The sequence below is a fragment of the Cyclopterus lumpus genome, chromosome 10 (assembly GCF_009769545.1).
Source record: "Cyclopterus lumpus isolate fCycLum1 chromosome 10, fCycLum1.pri, whole genome shotgun sequence".
Lineage (NCBI taxonomy): Eukaryota > Metazoa > Chordata > Actinopteri > Perciformes > Cyclopteridae > Cyclopterus > Cyclopterus lumpus.
The window spans coordinates 1,909,830-1,916,384 of NC_046975.1; positions in this window are offsets into that span (position 1 = coordinate 1,909,830).

A 6,555-nucleotide genomic window follows, 5' to 3' on the forward strand; every position below is an offset into this window, starting at 1 on the left:
AGGAACACGGCAGCACTGAAGAGGCTGTGAGTCATCGCTCAAGGCTGTCAGGTTGAGCTTCCAGGCCCAAACACAGACAAGTAGTTATCAAGCTCCCCCTAGTCCAACTGGTATCCGACTGAAACTGAAAGGAAATACCCTCCGAGTGAGTTCACGACACTGAGCTTTACATTTGTGTATATCATGTAGCTTTAAACACTGTAAAACAGAATGCATTATGGATATGCTTCTCCAATGTCAGATCCATTTAGAAATGAAAGGAAAAGATGAAAGATGAAAACTGTGGAGGCTAGTTGTTTTTATGGGGTAACTGCAGATTTGGCAAAATGGCCACATCTTTATCTATGATACTTTATCTCTTTTTATATTCTGGCATACTGATAAAGCACTACTGCTCAAAGAGTAACAGCAGACTTAAACGTGTTTTTCAGATGATAAACCCTCCTGGCCTCTCCCCACAGCACAGGCTGCTTTATCTTTGTCAGTACACACTGTGTAGCTTTGCAATTTGTACTTTGTGTTAAAGCAGTTTGTACTTTGAATTAAAGAAACAGTACGTTTTAGTAGCAGTGGTGGTTTGAGTAAATATCCCTCTGCTCCCCCCTCCCATAGATAGGGAGAGTTATCTTTAAGACTTTAGCACATTTAGGACCTACTCTTATCAATACTCTGTTCTTCTACATATATAGAATTTAAAAACAGGATTATAATTCTAAATAGTGTTTATAGAGCAGCAACTGTGATGTTTAAACCAGTAAAGTCATTAATATCTCACTGGAAACAAATATAAAATGTTTAATAAAATAATTAACAATATTAATTGTGAAGTTTCTAAAAAATGAAGAACACAGACATTGTTAAAGAACTGACACATTCAGCCAGAGAGGTGGCGTTGAGGGCTGACAGACTTTCACACAACTATAGGCGTCTGACAGGTGTGTAGGAGGTCATGCAAAAGATCAGCCAGCTAACAAGTTGTTGAAGACCAGGCAACAGGGAGCGAGAGATGCCAGACAACAACAGCCACATAATTAAATTGATTGAAGAGCATTGATGGATGAAGGTGGTTTTAGCTGCACCCATCTGACAGGACGGATGGCTGTGATGTGAGTTGAATAAGTACTACTTTGATCCTGTTTTTTTTTAGAATGGATGCCACTTTCATTATGAGTAATAAAATGAATCATTGTTTAAGAGCTGGATTCAAACATCCAGCTCTTAAAGTAGAGTAGAGTTAGCCCAAGTGTACCCTCAGCAGAGAAAGATTGATTCCTATCAGGGAGTTTCAGAAACATTTACCCGTACACTATTGGCAACATACCATGAGTTCAGTACAACAGCTGATTGGTGTGCAAGTCAGCCACACTATGGCGAGCACAAATAAAATGGTGGATCTGGAAGACCTTTGGGTTCCCGGTCAGCTACAACAGCAACGGAGATAGAGATGTGTGTTAGGCGAGGAAGGTGTGTGGGCGTTGAACGCAAACTCATCCAACCTCCTATGGTAAAAAACAACGACAGGAGTAATTGGCATTTACAGTTGTGAATAGCCGAGATGGAACTAACTTAAGTGAAACTCCTCCAGATGCATTTATGATGCATATATTCTTTTTTTATTATTCTATGCATTTAGTTTTTTTCAATTGCTTTTCAGTTAGATAGCCTTTTGGGAAGTTTCATGTGGCAGGGTTTGAACAGAGTGATACACAAGTGTTTGAAATGTTCCTTATTCTTATAATGAAAATAGGTGACTAAAGTTGACTATCAATCAATCAATTGCTTTAAAGTTAAGAGTAGATTAAAGTTTTGTTATTCTATGTTTTTAAGTTCAGTAAGTAGAAACATAGGACGCCTTATTCACAAGCAACATACGTTTTGAAGGTAAAACGTTTTATTTTATACTTTATATAAATTATATAAAAATATAAATTGCTGGCTTGCTGCAAATTCCCAGTGAGGTAGCACTACAAAAATACTTTTTACAATCCCAAAATAATTTCCCCCAGTTAGTTAAGGTCAGTTATTACTAGAGGTGCATCAATTGCAGGTTTATAAAGTCTGACGTGCTCATTCCAATTTTCTTTCTATGAACTATAATTGGAGGCAGGGCTCCAGACTAAATTCTTTCAACCAACATTATGTATCCGTCCTCGAAAATAATTTCAACAGTCAACTAATATTATACAAATAGAACAATAACAAAAGAGTAAGAGATATGTCAGCTGAGACAAAGATATTATAAAACATACAAATATGAAGTGTCTTGATAGCATTTTTGTTCATGCAAGTTAGAATTTGGTTTTACGTATTGCTCAATATCCTTCAGGAAAATAACAAAATAAGGTATTTCATTGTTAAATCTATATGTATGAATACAGTATTTTGCCAGGATCATTATCCAATTCATACAAATATTTGTCTTTCCTAAACATTAAAAAAATAAACAAGCACCACAATTTCCCATTATAATATAAAGTCTTTCAAGATAGGATTATTGACAAAACTGATAAGGTCTTGCCTGAATTTATTGGTGTGTGAATATTCATCAGAGAATGAGCAGTTTGTTTAGTTATATGTCTTTTTAAAATGTCTGCATGTTCTTGATTAGCATTCATTTTGAAGGACACTTCCTTAACTTAATTCACCATATGGTATTTACAAGGAAGCATCCAGACCTTCTTTAAGTACATATACAAACTCATTTCAATAGGCCATACCATCTGGAATAGAGACAGCATCTCTTCAAAGTAGGGAAGGTAGGGCTCGATCCTTATTTTGGGATGTAGTGACACACACATTCTTCTTAGTGGGGAGTCAGCTGGATTTGGGTTATCTCCAATTCCCTATTAAGCAGTAAAACAATAGATTACAAGATTTCTTAAAAACAATCACTGCAGGCTCTGTATGGGAATGAACCCTGTGTGTGTGTGTGTGTGTGTGTGTGTGTGTTTGTCACTAGAAGCTTACCAGTCCAATGAGGACAGAAGCAGCACCCAGTAGGTTTTATAGAGGAAACATTTTCCACGTGCTGCAGTCCGTCCAGTCCGTCCAGTCCGTCCAGTCCATCCAGTCCGGAGTGCAGAAGTCCCACCATGGATCAGCCAGGAAGATGAAGGCAAGTGTCCTGCTGTTGCCACACCCCGCACTCCAAATCCAATTGTTGCCTTAGCTAGATACTAACTTGACATGAAAATGCATAAATGGAATGTAATTAAAATGTGTTTAAAATTGTGTTATTTCTTTTTTGTAACATACTATAGTGTTCATCTATTGCTTTCCTGACCGTTTTCCCACTCATACACAAGAATCACATTTAAAATTCTTCTCCTCACCTACAAAGCCTTGATTGGTGATGCACCATCATATCTTAAGGAGCTTGTAGTACCATATTGCCCCACTAGAGAGCTGCGCTCACTAAATGTGGTGCTACTTGTGGTTCCTAGAGTCCTAAAAAGTAGGATGGGAGCAAGAGCCTTCAGTTATCAAGCTCCTCTTTTATGGAACCAGCTTCCACTTTCAGTGCGGGAGGCAGACAGTCACCTCATTCAAGAATAGACTTAAGACTTTCCTGTTTAATAGTGCTTATAGTTAGGGCTGAATCAGGTTTGCCCTGGTCCAGCCCCTTGATATGCTGCTATAGGCTTATAGGCTGCTGGGGGATGTTTTAGGATACACTGAGCACCTATCTCCTCTTCTCTCTCTCCTTATGGATGAATTTACATCTTACCATTCCACCTTATTAACTCTGCTTCCTCCCCGGAGTCTTTGTGACTTCACATCTCATAGGATCCATTGGACCTGGCTGTGTCTAATGCCTCCTGCCTGGTGATCCGGCCTCCTGCCTGGGCCCTGCTGATGCGCCCCCCCTCCCTCCTCTCTACCTCGTTCTGTTCTTATGGATTGTGGAGTTCTGGATCGTGGTCCATGCCTACTACTAATTATTCATACACTTCTGTCATATTCTCTGTAACTTTGTTCATCTGTTCACATGACATCTATTGCTTTTGTCCATCTGGGGAGAGGGATCCTCCTGAAGTTTTCTTCCCTTTTTTCCTGATCCGATGTGAGGTCCTGGGACAGGGATGTCGTACGTGTACAGATTGTAAAGCCCTCTGAGGATAATTTGTAATTTGTAAAATTGGGCTATATAAAATAAACTGAATTGAATTGAATATATTCAGTGGTAGAGAATTGAAGTCATCGAAAATCATCCTTAGACCACAATGTCGATATTGTATTCTGGTTGTTGATTAGTAATTGTTGATTAGTAATAACCCAAGGGAGGATGTCCTGCCTTCTTTAACGCCGATTCTCTATGCAAAATGTCATACTGTCCACGCCTTTTCAGCTCACAGGAGTCATGTCCAAGAAACGTTGTTAAGTTAGTTTAATCAATGCGTCTTGTGTCCATGTTGTCTCGTGATTTCCTGTTTTATTTTGAAAGTTAACTTTCTTCTCGTTTCAGGCAACTTGCTCCTCCCCCTGTGTTTCCCCCTCTGGTCTGATTGGCTGCCTCGCCCCCGATTGTTTCCACCTGTGCCCTCACCCTGTGTATATATTGTCTACTCTCCTTTGTCCTGGTCCAGTTCGTCTTGTCCTTTGTGCCAGAGAACCAGCGTAATCCATAACATTTGCCATTTGCCAGGTCTTGTTATTATGGTACTTTGGTCATATTTGTTTTTGTTTGTTTTTCCAGTTTAATAAAGTTGTTGAAACTTTGCCCCTCGAGTCGCGCATTTGGGTTCAGGTCCATAGTTTGGTCGTGACAACAGGAGATCACAGCGTTTCTGCCGGTGTGAACTGTACTGTAAGCTCCGTGAGCAAACTAACTTCTACCTTCTATAAATCTTTTAACCCTTCATATCTGACTGTTCCTAGTAATAAAGCAAAACCTGTATAAATGTAATGAAGTCTGTCTTAAACATGGCGATGTGAGACTTTCATTGAATCAACTCATTCATACTCTGACTTGACATTCCTAGTGACACATCTCCTCCCTCTTTTAAGTGTACAGAGTTTCTTGAGTCCCATTTGGGCAGATCGATAGTTTGCTACCTTTATCAGTCACCTTGCTTAATGGGACCGTCTTTTAGCTGACTATTGATTTACTCATGACGAGGTAGTAACTCAATGTTCCACTCATTAAACAAGAGAACAAAGAGGGACAGAGAGCAGTGCCAGTGATTATTGTAACCTGTACTATAGTCGTAGCACCCCTAAGGCTAAATATATATCATATTTCTTTCTCACTAAGCACCCATCATCATCGGCCAGGGAATGGAGATTGTGTTTCTGCAGACTGCTGTAAATCTCTGAATACTCACCTTCTATCTCACAATGCTTTCCAATGCATTTGTTCATTTGCACTAACTAAGGCAATTCTTTAAAACCAGGCCAGGAACACACTAACAAGAGAGATCAGACTAGCAAAGAGGATCTAGTTGGAAAAAGTGAAAAGTGACAAGTTTTCCACGAATAACTTTCCCCCGCCAGTGTGTGGGAAAGCCTCCCAACGTACCCCCACCTGCACTGTGAAGAGGATGTGTCAGAAAGCACCAGGCCCAGAGCATGTCTCCCTCCTGTCTGAAAGTTGGGATGGGGTTGGTACTTCAAACAACCTGGAGCTGAATGCTCTTACAACTTGGAGATGACCTCGGACTTCAGGAGGAGCCCCTGACACTGACCCACATGCCTTCACGTTTATGGAATCCACCATCTCCCAACAGAGACAGCATCAGCAAAATGCCCCAGCAGAGGATGTATGTAGGATGCACACGCTCATGAAATTCAACCTGCCTCAGGAGCTGCTGATCCAGATCTACAGTCAGGACTGCAGAGAAAATCCTTGGTGCCAGCATGTCCTCCATCCAGGACTCATCCACCTCCAGAGTCTGAAAACATCACTGCAGACCCTCCTCACCGTGGAGACAACCTGTTTCAGCTTCTCCCCTCTGAGAGGCGCAACAGAACCCTTTACACCAACACAACCAGACACAAGAACACTTTCTTTCTGAAGACACTGAACAGTTAACATTAGTCAATAATGCCAACATATCCATTACTGCCTTCATACTGTATATTATAATTTTACACTTTTTAGTGTAATTATTATATTAATTTATACATCCAAATATCATCTGTTACTATCAGTATGAATTATAAACACTATATATACAGTATATAGACATAGTTACATGCACATACTTATAATTATCTATTTGGTTTATTTGCACTATTTGTATTTTTTACAACACTTTTTGTGTAATTGGTGCATTTTATATTTTTTTATATAATATTTATATTTGCACCTATTTTGTCACTACTTGTGTACATAGAAGTCTGGCCTATTATTTTCCTGTATCTGTCCAGCCTTCCTTGTTCTTAGCTGTTATTTCTATTTCTGTGGAAGTACATTGAGAGAGATGAAAAAAGAGCCAAATTCCTTGTGTATGCACGGATACTTGGCCATTAAAGCGGATTCTGATTCTAAAATACCAGATTTGATTTTTATTGTGGCCCTATTGTTATATGCTAATTTGCAATAGCACCTAACGT